Source organism: Macrotis lagotis, chromosome 3, assembly GCF_037893015.1.
Source record: "Macrotis lagotis isolate mMagLag1 chromosome 3, bilby.v1.9.chrom.fasta, whole genome shotgun sequence".
Taxonomy (NCBI): domain Eukaryota; kingdom Metazoa; phylum Chordata; class Mammalia; order Peramelemorphia; family Peramelidae; genus Macrotis; species Macrotis lagotis.
The window spans coordinates 37967514-37986076 of NC_133660.1; the positions used below are offsets into that span (position 1 = coordinate 37967514).

The following is an 18563-nucleotide window of genomic DNA, read 5'->3' on the forward strand; positions in this document are numbered from 1 at the left end:
ACCTATGTCCTGCCACTGGAGTCTGAAAGAGAGAGTGAGGATGATGACTTTGCCCAGCTCTGTCTCATTTCAATCCAGTTTACTTGCAAGTCAAAATATCACCCTCTTGATGTCATTGGTCCTCTTCAAGAACAAAGGACACACTACAATTGCCAAAGTCTGAAAAACTTTCCTAGTCACATCTTCATTCAATGGCTGTTTTGCCACTGGAGAATGATTGGAAGCCTCTTGTTTTTCACAATTGACTAATTAAATAAATAACACTTTATGAATTAAATACTCCTTGCCTGAGGAACGGCTAGACATACTGGGGTGCATAAATGTAATAGAATATTCCTATTCTGTAAACTGAATAAGTTTTACAATCCTATGTCTCTAATCTAAACTTGCTTTCTGAGCCTGTAAATTTGGCAGTTGTCTCAATGACCACAGGAAGACAGATGTTTGAAAGCAGGAAACTTCCTGGTTTTTCTCTGTAAAAACTAAAATACTACCATGGAAACAATGTAAAGACTGACAAATTGCCTTCTATAGGGGCGGGGGGGGGAGGGAAGTGAGATTAAGGGGAAAATTGTAAAATTCAAAATAAAATCTTTTAAAAAAATTTAGAAAAGAACTAAAATACATGACTAAATTAAGAAAGAAATAGTCTTTCTAATGATTTTTTTTTAGGTTTTTTGCCAGGCAAATGGGGTTAAGTGGCTTGCCCAAGGCCACACAGCTAGGTAATTATTAAGTGTCTGAGGCCAGATTTGAACCCAGGTACTCCTGACTCCAGGACCGGTTCTTTATTCACTGTGCCACCTAGCCACCCATCTAATGATCTTTTTTAAAGCCAACCTTACAACTCTGTGTGAAGCTAACAATGCATAAGAACAACATTTTTATGATCTAATGTGTAACCTGATTGACTGGCCATATAAAGGTTTATGATTCTTTGTCTATCAGGTCTAAATACATGCTCTTTCTTTGTCACTGTGGTCATTTCTATAATGCTACTACCTATAGATTTCTTGGTAAATCTTAGAGAATAAACATCATGTCTTACCTATATTACTGTTATAATAAATTAAATCGTTAAGTTTTTCATTCTCTACCACTAACCCCTCCCTGCCACTATCACCTGGGCTAATCAGAGTTTTTGATCAGACCCTTCGGCCCACCTAGAAAAAGCAAAGTAGACAGAAAAGTCCTGTGATATCAAAACAGATTAGTAAGGAATTTAGCTATCTGGTCAGTGGCCCTCTAGCATAGGTCCAGTTGGGCATTGGAGGTTTCACTGGCAAGCCACAACATTTCAAGGCAGTGGGGTTTGTTTTTTTTGGACAATTCATTTCTCTATACACTAAAGTTGTATTTACAACAAATATTTATTATCTAGATGGCAGCATTTGCCTTGATAGTCTAAGATCATTGTGGTCTCCTAGTGCCAGAGATTACATGGTTCTTAAAACAGAGATAAGTATAATAGATTATCTCAAGAATAGACTCACAAGTATGCTATGTGAAGCTATATTAAAGTCAGAAAAACTTGAATTATATTATAGCTGAAATAAACTTTAAATTACTATTTCGTTTTTGATTTTAGATCTGGTTGCTCCCCTATCAAACCTCATCTTTTTTTTATTTTATTTTTTACTTACCTCCATTCATTGTCATCCAAAAAGACAGGCTCTTCTAGCTTTGAACATTAACTGCTTTTAGAAAATGTAAAGTACTTACAAAAGAACAATTGCCCAAGATTGATTTTTTTTAAATGGAGCATATGTATTTTGTGGCCATTGTCTTCACCCTAACTTGATTATGAGAATAAAACTATTTCTCCCTGCTGTAACAGATGCTGAAGATACCATCTAAGAGGGAGAAAGATGGGCAAATAGTTCTCATATCAAAGGAAGCCAGATTACCATCGCAGCTTCCATCTTGTTTAAGTTTTCCATTGTTAGAGATTTGAGGCTTCAAGATATACTTTATGCTCATAACTGATATGGTTGGAGAATAGCATCAGTAAAAAACATATGATGCATGTCAATAAAGGAACTACCTGTTCTTGTTCTGAAGAGAATGGAAATTGTATCTCAAAAAATGAACTTTTTGTCATTTTCATTTAAATTTTTCTAGTAGAGAAGAACAGAGCCAAGATGAGGGCGTAAAAGCAGGGGACTCACCCAAGCTCTCCCTCAAACTTGATTACCTTTAAATAATGACTCTAAACAAACACCTTTATATAATTAATAACTCTAAACAAATTCTACAGTGGCAAAACCCCCAAAGGAGTAAAACAATTTTCCAGTCCAATACAATTTAGAAGATTAGCAGGTAAGATCTGTTGCACCTGGTAAGAGTGCAGTACAATCCAGTGCAGACCATGCCGGCATAGCCCCAGTCCAAGGAAACCAGGAGCAGACCTTGGAAGTCACTGAATCAGCTGTAGTAGTCAAAAGTAAATTGCAGGGCCTCTTTGCTAGCACTGAGGCAGGACTCCATTGCTTTGCCCATACTCAGATCTGGGTCACAATTCTGGGTGGCAGTCCCAGGGAGAGTTCCTCAAATATCTTTGAAAACAGCTGCACAAAACTAGAAGATCAAGGACAAGGTTACCTGTCAGATCTATGGAAAGGGGAGCAGTTTATGAGCAAGGAAGAGATGGAGAACATCACTAAAAACAAACTAGATGATTTCAATTACATTAAGTTAAAAAGCTTTTGCACAGACAAAACCACTGTAACCAAGATCAAAAGAAATGTAGGAAACTGGGAAACAATCTTTACAATTAATGTTTCTGACAAAGGACTCATTTCTAAAATATGCAGAGAATTGAGTCAAATTTTTTAAAAAAAGCCATTCCCCAATTGACAAATGGTCAAAGGATATGCAAAGGCAATTTACAGATGAGGAAATCAAAGTAATCCATAGCCATATGAAAAATTACTCTAAATCATTACTTATTAGAGAAATGCAAATTAAAGCTTCTCTGAGGTACCACCTCACACCTCTCAGATTGGCCAATATGACCAGGAAGGATAATGATCATTGTTGGAAGGGATGTGGGAAATCTGGGACACTATTACACTGTTGGTGGAGCTGTGAACTCATCCAACCTTTCTGGAGAGAAATTCGGAACTATGCCCAAAGGGCAACAAAAATGAGCATACCCTTTGATCCAGCAATACCACTACTGGGTCTATACCCTGGGGAGAAGATGAAAAAGGGTAAAAACATCACTTGTACAAAAATATTCATAGCAGCCCTGTTTGTGGTGGCAAAGAAATGGAAATCAAGTAAATGTCCTTCAATTGGGGAAATGGCTTAGCAAACTGTGGTATATGTATGTCATGGAACACTATTGTTCTATGAGAAACCATGAGGGACAAGAATTCAGGGAAGCCTGGAGGGATTTGCATGAACTGATGCTGAGTGAGATGAGCAGAACCAGAAAAACATTGTACACCCTAACAGCAACATGGGGGTGATGTTCAACCTTGAAGGACTCGCTCATTCCATCAGTGCAACAATCAGGGACAGGCTATCTGCAATCGAGAATACTATCTGTATTCAGAGAAAAAACTGTGGAGTTTGAACAAAGACCAAGGACTATTAACTTTAATTTAGGGAAAAAAACCTGATATCCTATTGTCTGATCTTGCTATCTCTTATACTTTATTTTTCTTCCTTAAGGATATGATTTCTCTCTCATTATGTTCAATTTGGACCAATGTATACCATGGAAACAATGTAAAGACTGGAAAATTGCCTTCTGTGGGGGTGGGGGGAGGGAAGTAAGATTGGGGGAAAAATTTTAAAACTCAAAATACATAAAATCTTTAAAAAAAAACAGCTGCACAAAACCCTTGAAACTTGAGACTGTGCACCTTCCACTCTAGAAGTAGAGCCCCACTTTAACAAAGAGTTAAAAATCAAGTCACAGGCTGGGAAAAAGAGCAAAAAGTAAAAACTATGACCATAGAAAATTACTATAGTGACAAGGAAGATCAAAACACACACTCAGAAAAAGATAAAGTCAAAGCTCCCTCCTTCAAAGCCTCCCAGAAAAATATAAATTGGTCTCAGGTCATGGAAGAGTTCAAAAAGGATTTTGAAAATCAAGTAAGAGAGGTAGAGGAAACTGGGAAGAGAAATAAAAGTGATGCAAGAAAATCATGACTTGTCAGCAGCTTAGTGAAGAAATTACAAAATGTAGGGAAGAAAATAATACCTTAAAAACAGATTAGGTCAAATGGTAAAAGAATGGCAAAAGCCAGTGAGGAGAAGAATGTCTTACAAAGCAGAATTGGTCAATTAGAAAATGAGGCATAGAAATTCAAAGAAGAAAAAACTCTTTAAAAAATAGAATTGGGGGGTGGCGAGGTGGTAGGGGCAGCTAGGTGGCACAGTGGATAGAGCACCAGCCATGGAGTCACGAGTACCTGAGTTCAAATCTGGCCTCAGACATTTAATAATTACCTAGCTGTGTGGCCTTGGGCAAGCCATTGCCCTGCCAAAAAAATAGAATTGGTCAAAAGGAAAAGAAGGCACAAAAAGCTCACTGAAACAAATATTTCCTTAAAAATTAGAATTGAAGGGGCAGCTAGGTGGTGTAGTGGATAAAGCACCAGCCCTGGAGTCAGGCATACCTGGGTTCAAATCCAGTCTCAGACACTTAATAATTACCTAGCTGTGTGGCCTTGGGCAAGCCACTTAACCCTATTTGCCTTGCAAAAACCTTAAAAAAATTTCCTAATCAGTAAAAAATTAGAATTGAGCAAATGAAAGCTAATGGCTTTATGAGAAATAAAAAAAAATAAAACAAAACCAAAAGAATGAAAAAAATAGAAGACAATATGAAATATCTCATTGGAAAAACAATTGACCTGAAAAATAGATCCAGAAGAGATAAATTAAAAATTATTGAACTACCTGAAAGCTACAACCAAAAAAAAAATCTTAAATATCATCTTTCAAGAAATTATCAAGGAAGAATGCCCTGTTAATAAAATAGAAATGGAAAGAATCACCTCCTGAAAGAGATCCCAAAAGGCAAACTCCCAGGAATATAATAACCAAAATCTAAAACTCCCAGTCAAGGAGAAAACATTGCAAGCAATCAGACAGGAACAAAGAATTGTGGAGTCATAGTCAAGATAATACAAGATTTAGGAGCTCATATATTAAAGGATCAGATGGCTTAGAATATGATATTCCAGAAGGGAAAATAGCTTGGATTACAACAAGAATCAACTGCACAGCTCAATTGAGCATACTTTATCAGGGGAAAGATGAATTCAAAATAGAGGACTTTCAAACTTTCCTGATGAAAAGACCAGAGCTGGAATAGAAAAACTGATCTTCAAGTAGGCGATTAAAGTGAAACATAAAAAAGTAAACGGGAAAGGGCAACCATAAAGAACTTAATGATGTTGAACTGTTTTTTATTTTTACATGAGAAGATGATACCAATAACTCATATAAACATTCTCAGGGCAGTAAGGAGGATAGATAGATAGATAGATAGATAGATAGATAGATAGATAGATAGATAGATAGAGGGCATAGGTGTGAGTTGAGTCTGAAAGGAATGTACTGGAAGAAGGGGAAAGGAGGAGGTGAAATGCAGAAAATTATCTCACATTAAAGAGGCCAGGAAAAGCTTTTACAGGTGAGTGGTAGGGGGTTGGGGAGAGGTGAAGAGGGAGTGAGTAAATTTTACTCTCATCAGAATTGGATCAAAGAAGGAATAATATACACACTCAATTGGATATAGAAATCTGTCTTGCCCTACAGTAAAGTAGGAGGTGAAGGGGATAAGAGAAAGGGAGGAGATTATAAAAGTGAAGTCAGAATGAGGGAGGGGTTAGTCAGAAGCAAAATACTTTTAGGAAGAACAGGGTGAAAGGAGAGAGAGAATAGAACAAACGGGGCAGGGAGGAATAGAATGGAGAGAAATCAAGTTAGGAATTGTAACTGTGAGAAAAACTTTTGAAACAAGTTTCTTTGATTAAAGGCTTCATTTCTCAAATTCCTCAATTGATGAATGATCAAAAATCAGATGAAATTATCAATATTGTCTATGGATATATTTTTAAAATAATCTAACTCATTATATATTGGCAATTCTAAGGTACTACCTCATACCTATTTCACTGGCTAATAAGTCAGAAAAGGAAAAATGACAAATGATGTAGAGAAAATAAGATATTAATGCATTGTTGATGGAATTGTGAACTGATTCAGCCATTCTGTAGAGTAATTTGGAACCATATCCAAAGACTATAAAACTATGCCTACCCCTTGACCTAACAATGCTACTACTAGGTCTGTATTCCAAAAGAGATGGAAAAACAAAAAGAGAAAGGACCTATATGTACAAGGACATTTATAGCAGCTCTATTCTTCTGGCAAAGAATTGGACATTGAGTATATGCCCATCAGATGGGGAATGACTGAACAAATTGTTTGTGTGATTAAGATGTAATGCTATTCTGCTATAAGAAATGATGCATAGATGGGGTGGCTAGGTGGCACAATTGATAGAGTACCAGCCCTGGAGTCAGGAGTACCTGAGTTCAAATCCAGCCTCAGACACTTTAATAATTACCTAGTTGTGTGGCCTTTGGCAAGCCACTTAACCCCATTGCCTTGCAAAAACCTACAAAAAAAATGATGCATAGGATGCTTTCAGAAAAACCTGGACAACCTTACATGAGCTGATGCAAAATGTAATGTACTATATACAAAGTAATAGAAATATTGTAGAATGGTCAGCTATGAATGACTTAGCTCCACAAAATAGCAACCCAAGATAACTGAAAGATTTATGAGGAAGAATGCTATCATCCCCAGAGAAAAAAGCTGATGGTGTCTGACTACAGATTGAAGCATACTTTTTAAACTTCATTTTTATTGAGGTTCATTTTTAGGGGGCATGTGTCTATTTTTTCATAACATGACTATTTTGGAAATATTTTGCATGACTACACATTTATAACCTACATCAAATTGCTTGCTTTCTCATTGGGGCAGTGGCATGTGAGGAAGGGAGGGAATTTGGAGTGCAAAGTTTTGAAAACAAATGTTAAAAATGGTTTTTACATGTAACTGGGGAAAAATGAAACACTAAATAAAAGAAAAGAAAAAGAAAGGAGCTCCTCCCCCTACCCCCAATAGATTCTGCTAGCTGCAACTACTATTTAATCTATCTTCCACCACTGGAAGTGTTTAATATAGCACTAAATAAATGATGCCAATTTTTGATGGATGAATGATCAACTAATACCTCTGCTAGGAATTGATTTATTTTTCTTCAAAAAAATTGCATAAACCAAATGAAAAATAAAGTGATTAGCTCTTACTGTTTGAGCCTTTAGGAAGCCAATGGGGAATATTAAGAGAGGTTCATCTATGATAATTAAGGCCCTCCAGTCCAAGTCTTCTGCAGAGCAGTTGAAGGAAGCAAGTGTGTTTCACCAGGAGAAGTCAAAGAAAGCACATGGCAACTGTCTTCATGTTCTTAAAGGGCTGTCCTGGGGACAGGGCATTGGAGTTGATCTCTTTGACTTCAGAAGGAAGAAACAGAAGCAATGCAAAGATGTTTCAAATAGAAAAATTGATACTTAATGTAGAGAAAAATCTTTTCAAGGATGAGGAAGAATGGGCAGCCATGAGGTCAACCTTGAGGTCTTCAAGCAGATCCTGGATGATCACTGGTGACATGGTTCTGTAGAGATTCTTTTTCATCATGGCAGAGACTAGATTGAGCTTCCACTTCAACCCATAAAATTATTTCATTTCTATGGATAAAGAAATTGAGGCTCACATAGGTGAGATCCATAAGGTCACACAACTATTAAGTGGATGAGCAGGGGACTTTTTATTATGCAATAATGTCAAATGGACAGAGCAGAAATAGACTTCCTCTTTGTCCCCTACACACTTCTCCCTTTCCAACAGTATCATTTTCCTCTCCCCTTATTAAGTGTCTTTCATGTGGAAATTTTGTATCACCAAAAGGAAGAACATCTTGAGATTATAGAGAAATCACATGCTCTTGATCAGATGTGGAAACACACTATTGAACATCAGTTAAGTGATGAAATCGCCGGGAGGCATCTAGAACCCTACAGCCCTGGAGGCATGAGAACACATGTGCCCTTCTATATATGCATTCTAGTCACACAGGTATGCTTTAATTGTGTCTTTCCAGGCACTGATCATATCCACTTGCCACACTGGTGTGTCTCCTGGCCACAAACATGCCCTTCTCTATAGATGCAGATGAGTCATATCTTCTCCTTCTGTGAGCTCCTCTTCGCTCATGTCCCTAAGCATGTCTACTCTATCCACTGAGAGTAGCTGTATTAATGAGATAGCATGTCCAGACATCAGAAGATGAGCCAGGTCAGGGGAACCTGGTCTGCTGCAGTCCCATAGGGTCACCAAGAGTCAGACCCAACTCAACAACAACAATGCACCAAGTGGAGACTTGTCTCCCCTCTCCTCCCAAGGGGATACTTTATTGTCACTTTTCTGTTTTTAAAAGTCTGATAGTGATTGGACAAGTTCTTTTATATGATTGTGATGAAATTCCACTGAGCTATAAGAAATGAGTTTAGTGATTCTAGAGAAACATGAAAGGACTTACCCGAAATAATGAAGAATGAAATGAGCAGAACCTAAAGAACATTGTATACAGTAACAGTAATATTGTTTTAAGAACTATATGAGACTATGAAGGAAATAGGAAGAAAAATTCTATCTGCATCCAGAGAAAGAACTTATAAATAGAAATAAGTATAGAATATAATTTTATATATATATTATATACATATAGGACATATATATATATATATATATATATGCATATTTGTGTGTATAAATCTATTTGGATCTAATGGTGGCCATGGGGAGGAGGGAGAGTGAAAAAAAAGAAATTTACACAATAATTTTGTTGCATAATTGAAAATAACAGCAAATTGTGCATAATGGATTTGCAGTTTCAGGAGCAATTATCTTTTTTATTGTATTGTTATGAAAATTCTTGTTTTATTCCATAAGCTAAAAATAAAATTAAAATGAATAAAAGCAAAAAGCACTTAATCCAAAGGCACAATTTTTTTAAAAATTGGCATCCAACCATTTCTCTCCAGTAAGTTTAGGAAGGATTGTTCAAAGAGAGAGGTCATCTGAGAAGAGAGGCTAACACACTGGAAATGTGTGTGGCCAGGATAGACATATGAAGGAGGACATATATAGGGAACATGTGTGTGCATGTGTGTGTGTGTGTATATATATACATATATATATATTATTTTTTTATTAAATGTTTTACTTTGTGTTCTCTGGCTGAGTATTAAAGATTATCACATCCCTAGGAGTTCATGAGAGTCCCTGGAATATAGGACAATCTTCTCTATGGGATCCAGATATGAATGGGAGGATGCTTCTTCTACATCCTTCAGGAAGACATCAGTAATTGATCCTGTTTAATCAATCCATTCTTTTTTTTCTTTGGAATTTTTAAAATAATATTTTATTTTTTCTAATTATATGTGAAGACAATTTTCAACTTTCATTTTTTTAAGATGGCGAGTTCTAAATTTTCCTCCCTCCTTCCCCTTCCCCTCCAAAAAAATGACAAGCAATCTGATATGTTATATATCTGAAATCATGTGGAAAATATTTCATATTAGTCATGCTGTGAAAGAATAGGAAAAAAAAGAAACACACACACACACACACACAAAACCAAAGTGAAAATAGTAGTTCGATCTATATTCAGATTCCATCAGTTCTGTCTCTGATGAGAGTAGCATTTTCCATTGTGAGTCTTTTAACCAACTCATTCTTTACTGTGCCCCCTTAGGGGCACAGAATATAGTTTGGAATGCAAAGTAAAACAAAAAAGAATGTTAATAATTATAGGTAATTGAGGAAAATATTATTTTAAAAATATAGACTATTTCTTATTTAAGATGGCTCTCTGGCAAAAACAGGGAGAGTAATAATGGAGGAAATGTTGATAGAAAGAAGCAACAGATATCAATAGAAATTTATTTTAAAAAACAAACATAAAATAGATAATGGATATGCATAGATCAGTCTTCCTGATGACTGCCTCCTCTTTTACTTCAAAAAATATTAATTCCTTGAAAATTAAAATAATTCTGAGGAAGCACATAATACCCATCATATTGGCCAATATGACAGAAATGGAAAATGATCCTTGTTGGAGGGCATGTGAGAAAACTGGAACTCTAATTCTTTGTTGGTGGAGTTACAAATGGGGCCACCCATTCTAAAGAGTAATTTGGAACCATGCCCAGAGCTTTAAAACTGTGCAAACAGTGATAGTAAAGAGCCAGTGTGACTTCATCAGGAACATGCCAACGGTCTCATTTCCCTTTTTTTTTTTTTGACAAGATTACCAAACTGATAGATCAGGGAAATGTTGTAAATGCTGTTAACTGAGTTTTTATTAAACCTTCTCTAATCTGAGTGAGATGAAGCAGACCAAAGACAGAGTGCCAGTAAAGCAGATAACAGTTTAATCATGACTTTCTTTGCCAGGAACTGATTTCATCATCATGAAATTACTCCATTCCTTGGAGCTCTGCCTTACTGTTGTGGAGTCAGATATTTTATTTAAGATCATAAATGGCAAGGCGGATCATAGAACTATCAGATTTGGGACTCGAGTGATCTCCCCAGGACAAGCCCACCGTGCAGGACCACCTGAATAAGTGATCACATCCCTTGTGACCATCCAAGCAGGAGTCTTGGGGGAATGGTTGGGTTGATTGTATAATTTGGGGTGCTATAGTACAGTACAAGACATATGATACATTTCACTTAACACAGGCAAACATAAATTGGGGGAAATGCAGGATTTGTTGTGATTAAAGGAATTTACTCTGAGCTACTTTATTTTCACTGTTTCCCAGACCCAGAACCTAATTTTTAAAATCTCTAAAATCTCTATTATTATTATTATTATTATTATTATTATTATTATTATTATTATTAAATTCATTAGTCATAGCATATTAATAAATAGAAAAATAACTCTTGACAATACTGTTTACCTCATTTTAGCAAAATATCTGATAAATTCTCTCATGCTAATCTTGTAGAAAAGATTGAGGTATGTGAGCTATTTGATAGTATATTTTGGCTTAAAGAGTAGTCAATGATTCCATATCATGGAGGGCTCCACAAAGCAGCCCATGCAGTTTAGCAGTTTCACCAATCATATTAAAAAAGGAATAGATGGCATCCTTTTTGAATTTAGAAATAACACAAAGATTGAAAGGATAGATAACATAAAAATAATACAACTGGAATTCAACTCTAGCTTTTGACATGCTAGAAAATTGGGCTGAATTTTAGATGAAATGGCATAGAGGAAAATGAAAAGTCTTATATTTAGGTTTAAGAAATCAATTTCACATGTACAAGATAGGGGAGTAGGCATATTTTGTTTGAAAATAGATCCAGGAATTTTAGTGAATTATAAGCTCAATATGAGTCAACAGTATAACCACCAACAATAACAACAAAAAACTCATGAAATTATGATTATGGAATGGACAACATTAGCGCTTGTCTTAGGTGACACCTGGGGTACTGAGATTCTGAATATAAGTAGCCCACATCAGTTGAGCTTTGATTTCTATAAACCTATAGAAAACAACTCAAAAGAATAGATGATACAAAATTGTCCAACATCCTGAATTTCTTCAAATCTCGACTAAAATCCCACCTACAAAAAGCTATCCTCTTTTAATTGTAGAATTTTCCTCTACTAATTATTTCTGATTTATTCTATCTAAAGTTTGTATATAATTATTTGCATACTGTCTCCTCCATTTGACTGTGAGTTCATTAAGAATAGGGACTGTCTTTTGCCTTTCTTTCTCTCTCTCTCTCTCTCTCTCTCTCTCTCTCTCTCTCTCTCTCTCTCTTTCTTTCTATTTTGAAAGGCAATGGGGTTAAGTGACTTGCTCAAGATCATGCAACTAATAAGTATCAGTGTCTGAGGTTGGATTTGAACTCAGATCTTCCTGATTCCAGGGTCAGTGCTCTTTCCACTGTGCCAACTAGCTGCCCTATGTTTGCTTTGTTTTGTATGCCTAATACTTGGTTCAGTGCTTGCCTGCCATATCTTAATAAATATTTATTAACTTATCGACATTAGCCAAGTGGTTTCATCAGAGTCTAATACTCCTTAATGACCTCCCCTTGAGTGGACATATTTGCCATCTAAAAAGGCTTCTGTGACTCACTAGAGAGTGTACAACTGCCAACTCTTCAACTACAGCTAGGGTGTACAGTTAAGTGGATCCTCTTGGGTCAGCCCTCTAGTCCAAACACCTAATTCTACAGGTGAAGAAACTGAGGCTGAGGAACTCTTGCCAATATCAGGCAGGTGGTGTCAGAGAAGGGACTTGAATTCCTTCTCAGGACTCCAATCCTCTAGCCGCTAAAAGGGCTACTGCCCTTCCCACCACTTGGAGAACCACACCAACCTCATGACCTTGTGTTCACTATTGATCCAAGAAAATGAAAACGAAATGCAACTTTCAATTTCCTTTTCTAAATATTGAAAAAAAAATTTATTACATATTCTAGAACTTTAATTAATCAAAATTCAGGGGACTAACTTAAGTATTAGAAGGACAATCAGGGTGCTTCTCCCATTTGCCACAATTTTTCTAATATAAATTTTTATTTTTAGTTCATATTTTATTTTCCCCCAATTATAGGTAAAAACAATTTTTAACATTTGTTTTTAAAATTCCAATATAATTTTAAAATACTTCCTAATCATCAGTGGATCAGTCCTTCCTGCATTATTTCGGTAATCCTTCCTCCCTAGGAAATGATACCCCTCCCTTCCAAAACCAGTTCCTTCTTTATACTAGAACCATGATCTTGCACAAGAACCTCCACCTTTTGAAAAAAAGAAATTGGAGATGGATGCATGATGGTCTGCTCCCCCTGCCCCCAATAGCCTGGGACGCTTGGCCTCCCCAGAAGTTCTGAGTGAGCCCTTTCCTCCCACCCTGCATCACATTGTGAGTAGTTCAGGCTCCACCCTGGACCGTACAGGGCAAGACAAGGGTGGGGAGAGAGGATTCTTTTATTGCTGACAAGAAATCGATCATCTAGGGCATAAAACTCTTCCCTACCATCTGTTGTTTTTGGTTTTGTATTTTTTTATGAGCTAATATCACTGGACAACTTGTACTGCTGAGATTCTGTCCTTACTCTTCTTACCAATCTTTCTTTTTTTTTTGTCAAGAGAATTTCTTTGTCTTGATATGCAGATACTTGTCATCTAGAAGTGATAGGACCCTCATGGCACCTCTTGATCATCCTGGGGAAGTGACGGAGGGTTTTCTTTGTCCTCTATGCTTAGAGGATCTGCAATCTTTTTATCAGCTTCAGTCACATTACTCACTCACATTTTTATCAGCTTCAGTCACTTCATTTGCTCACGTTCCATTGAGAATAGGGATGTAGGAGCATCAGCCCTGGAGTCAGGAGGACCTGAATTTAAATCTGGCCTCAGATGCTTAATAATTGCCTATCTGTGTGACCTTGGGAAAGTCACTGAACCCCATTGCCTTGCAAAAAAAAAGAGAGAGAGAGAGATAATAGGGATGTCAAAGGGCAGATAAAAAGTCTGGTCCAGAAAGCTAAGATGGCAAATAGTATGTTGTTGAAAAGAGAAAATGATCAGTCAGAGTCTGGGACTCAAAGACACAAGGGGCAGATCCATACATGTGGGAACCACAAGATTGTGTGGAGAAGTCATCTTTCTGACTAAAAAACATAGAACTGCCAGGATTGACCACTATGTTGTCAAAGTCAATAAATTAATAATCAAGCTGGAAAAGCATACAGTCTGACAGAACAAATATTGAGTCAGCTAGAATAAGAGCAATAGAAAAGTCATTTGTGACATGGGTCATCGATCAGGATGTTCCTTTCTGCCTTGGCTGTGAGAACAAATTTGGTATCCTTAATCTACCATCATTATTGACACTTTTATGGATCAATTATGTGCAAGAAGTATATGGAGCTAAAGGACAATATAACTATGCATACCCTTTAATCCAGCAATAGCACTACTAGGTCTGTGTCCCAAAGAGATCACAAGAAAGGGGAATGGATTGACTTATACAAAAATATTCATAACAGCTCTATTTGTGGTGGCAAAGAATTGGAAATTGAGGAGATGTCCATCAATTGGGGAATGGCTGAACAAACTGTGGTATACAATTGTGATGGAATACTAACTGTTCACTAATAAATCATGAGGGGACGGGACTTCAGAAAAGCCTGGAAAGACTGATGATACTGATACTCATTGAAATGAGCAGAACCAAAAGAACATTATCACACTAACAAGAACATTAGGTGACGATCAACTTTGATGGACTGATTCAATTCAGTAGTAAAATAATCAAAGACAATTCTAAAAAATGTGATGGAAAATGTTATCCATATACAGAGAATGAATTGGGGAGTTTAAATGAAGATCAAAGCTTACTATCCTCAATTTTTAAAAGTTGTCATGTAAAAAAGAAGATGTATAAGGGGCTGATCAGCCTTCCCTTGACAAGCAAGTTCACTAGGGCCCGCAAAGAGGCCTCCTTGACCTTCCATACCAGTCCCAACCAGTCACTTAATAGTGCTCCATGGCTCTCCAAGTGCCATCAGTGTTAGTTCCTTATTGGATGAGAAGAATGATGAGTGAATCTGCTGCTGCTGTGGACATTGTAAAGATGCTGAGAGATTAGCAGATTGATGAGAAGGAACATAAACCTTATAAGATAAAGCTTTATGAGGTGGAACATTGCTCACTTTTGAGGGGCTATGTACCAGGTGGATATGCATGTGGGAGACATCTATGTTGTACACCAGATTCTTTAAGCAGCAGGTTCCTCTTATTCCTGAGCTTCAGAAGTTCTATTTCTAGCTAGGCATTGTTTTGTTTCATTTTTTTTTTAGGATTTTGCAAGGCAATGGGGTATCAGCATCATCCACTATCCAGAAGGCCACACAGCTAGGTAATTATTAAGTGTCTGAGGTCAGATTTGAACTCAGGTACTCCTGACTCCAGGGTCAGTGCTCTATTCACTGCACCTCCTAGCCGCCCCCTAACTTGTGACTCTGAAAGTGAATGCATTGGTGACAATGAGAAATGGTGGCAGATTGGCTGGGATGCACGGGAATAAGATGGTCAAGACTCAGAGGCATGGATGGATGGAGATTTGACTCTGGGAAAATGTTCTTGGTAATGGGCAGAGATTGAGGCCATTAGGCCAGAGGACTTGTTATGAGATGCTGGGTTGCCCACAGATCTTATTTCCTGAGATTATTAATAATTCTAGTGGCAGACAAGTGGTATGATGTTCCCCATTTGTCCCACTCTCTGGGGCAAGAAGAGCTGAAGTCCACCTGCAAATTGTTGCACTTCTCATTCTAGGGTCTGTCTGTGTTGTTGCATGGAAAGAATTTTGAAATTATTGTGGGTGAAAATGATTAGTTAGTTCTTGTCCTTCATTATCAAAAAAGACCAAAAAGACATCACTGTGTTTGAGAGAAACCACAGTGTGTCTGACTGTGGCTGGTCAGACTAATATGAGCACAGAATGCTCTACCATAGGTTGTGAACACCTGGGGTAGGTTCTCTAAACTTACAGATGTCATATTTCTTTTGAACTGCTTCATTTCTACCTTCCTCATAGAAAGCACCCCCCCTTACTGGTGAGGGCATGCCATGCTGGGAGGTCCTGTGCCAGTGTCTCCCATGCTGTACAATCAATTCTAAAGTTCTGCAATGAGACCCTCAGGATGTCTTGGTATCACTTCTCCTGACCCCACCTTGTGAGTGCTTGCCCTATGTGAATTCTCCATAGAAGTTTTTTGGGAAAGTGTACTTCTGACATTCTAACAACGTGTCCAGTCCATCATGGTTGCCCTTTCTGCAGTAATGTTAGAATGCCAGGCAGTTTAGCTTGAGAAAGGACCTACATGTCTGGTATCTTCTCCTGCCAAGGGATCTTCAGAATCTTTCTAAGAGAATTGAAATGGAAGCATTTCTATTTCCTGACATGGTGTTGGTAGACTGTTCAGGTTTCACAGATATAGCAATGAGGTCACTACAATGGCTTTGTAGACCCTCAGTTTGGTGTCAGTCTAATACCTCTTCCCTCCCACACTTTTCTCTCCCATTTACTGGCATTGCGAGTATCATCCTCATTGTCAATGAGGACCTCCCTGGAAAGGGAAGTGAACTTGTCTACAGTACTCAAAATTTCTCCATTTGCTGTAACCAATGGTTTCCACATATGGGTGGCACAGTGCTGGCTAATGGAGAGCCTGGGTTTTCTTGGAGTTCATTGTTAGACCAAAGTTATACAAGCAGCAGAGAATGGATCTATACATTGTTGCATCTCAGCTTCAGTGACTGCACTGAGTGAACCATCACCTGCAAACAGAAGACCATGCACCAACATTCCCTCCACTTTGGTCTTGGCTTGTAGCCTTTTTTCTAGTTAAAGAATTTGTCATCAGTGTAGTAGCTGATCTTGAGGTCATGTTCATCCTCAGAGAAGGTGTTGGATAATATGGCTGAAAACATTATGCTAAAAAGTATGGGAAAAGGACACATCCTTGTTTCACTCCATTGGTGGCTGGGAAATCTTGAAAGCATCATCCACTATCCAGTACCCAGACACACGTGCCATCATGGAACTAACGTACAATATTCATGAACTTCTCTGGGCAACAAAATTTTGATATAATTTTCCATAAGTCCTCATGACTGACAGTATCAAAGGCCTTGGTGAGATCTACAAATGTTGTACACAGACCTCTGCTCTGTTTCTGACATTTTTCCTGGAGCTGTTGGGCAGCAAATACCATATTGACTGTTCTTCTATCCTTCCTGAAGCCACACTGACTCTCAGGAAGGTGACCAACTTCTAGGTGAAGGACCAACTATTGAGGACTCTGGCAAGAATTTTACCAGCAATAACTTTTGTGATTGTCACAAGACATTCTATTCCCTTTATCTTTATAGAGATGGACAATGGAGGCATCCTTGATTTCTTGGGGGATAATCTCTTCATGGCATATAACCTGGAAATTTCAGTCAGTTTTCAAATGAGATCTTGTAGATCTAAGGGGAAAATGCTATATTTATCATTATCCTAAACTTCAGGTTTCCATTTGGGAAGGGCAGAGAAAAAAATTGGTCTATTTTTTAACCCTTATCATGAACTTTAATTCTGTTACTTTTTACCAATCTCTTTTTTTCTGTAAATAACTACTCAAATTTTGACTCCCTTCTGAAAAAAAAAATGGATTCCATATTTTTTTAAAAATCCTCCTGCTTTGGGCGGCTAGGTGGTGCAGTGGGGGCGGCTAGGTGGCGCAGTGGATAAAGCACCGGCCCTGGAGTCAGGAGTACCTGGGTTCAAATCCGGTCTCAGACACTTAATAATTACTTAGCTGTGTGGCCTTGGGCAAGCCACTTAACTCCATTTGCCTTGCAAAAACCTAAAAAAAAAAAAAAAGAAAAAGAAAGAAAGAAAAAAAATCCTCCTGCTTAAGGGCAGACGAGCACTTGAGAACAGTTCTTGTCAAGGAAAAGTGAAAAAATCAACTCTTCCATGTTGCTGAATATACTGGTTTATCACCTGACTCATCTCTGCTTTACTGAAGGACATAAATCCCCTTCCTTTTCTTTTCCTTCCCTGTTGAATCAGTTGCTAAGAAATAGTCTTTGCATTGCATCATGGATGAAGCGGGCGTATCTTAGCCTCTTGAACTAGATCTGTTTGTAAGCAAATTTTTCTTGAAATGAAAAAATTCCATTCATACACACACACACACACACACACACACACACACACACACACACACACCTTCCTCACCTCTTTCAGAAACTAAAAATTTGTATGGAGAAAGTTGATCATTAAGTTCCTGAGTACATTAAAATGGCAACATCACTGTGGTAAGCCACATTGTTATTTATTTTCCAGGTTGATGATGTGGTACATTTTGGGTTTTCTATACTTGATAAAGTTCAGTATCTGAAATAAATAAAAACTTTATTAGATCAGTTAACAAGGGTAATATGAAAAATATTGTGTACAATAAAAAAAGGAAATCATCAGTACCTATGTCAAATCAAGAACTGAGCAGTTTGTTGGGTTTTGACTGAGAGGTCAGGAAGATTGTCAAAGAGTTAGGGTTCTCTACTACTCCCATGCCATATTTGTGATTGAGTTTATCATATAGTTACCATTCTGACTGCTTGGTCAGTAGTATATTCCCATGACAACCTCACTTTAGTTGTTCCCTCCATTTGATCTATCCTCACCCAGAGATGTTCTGGCAAATGTTTATCAGCTGGTTTTCCAAAACAAAGAAAAACAACTGTATAAATTACACTTTAAAGTTTCACCTGCATTATTAATATTTCTTCCATCATTTAAAAAATGTTATTCCTTTATTTTTCCAACCACATTCAGTGGTAGTTTTTAGCAATA

At 37.4% G+C, this 18563-nt stretch overlaps 1 long non-coding RNA gene across 3 annotated transcripts in view; it reads right to left on the minus strand.

Moving 5' to 3' along the window:
• Positions 1 to 725: 725 nt before the first annotated feature.
• The window catches only part of LOC141517482 (uncharacterized), a 72128-nt gene continuing 54290 nt past the window's right edge, over positions 726 to 18563 (minus strand). The window contains exons 3-4 of one of the 3 annotated variants that reach the window (XR_012476877.1): positions 17946 to 18104; positions 726 to 2577 (exon numbers count right to left, since the gene is read on the minus strand). This is a non-coding gene — a long non-coding RNA (uncharacterized LOC141517482). The other 2 variants (XR_012476876.1, XR_012476875.1) reach the window with 2 other exon arrangements.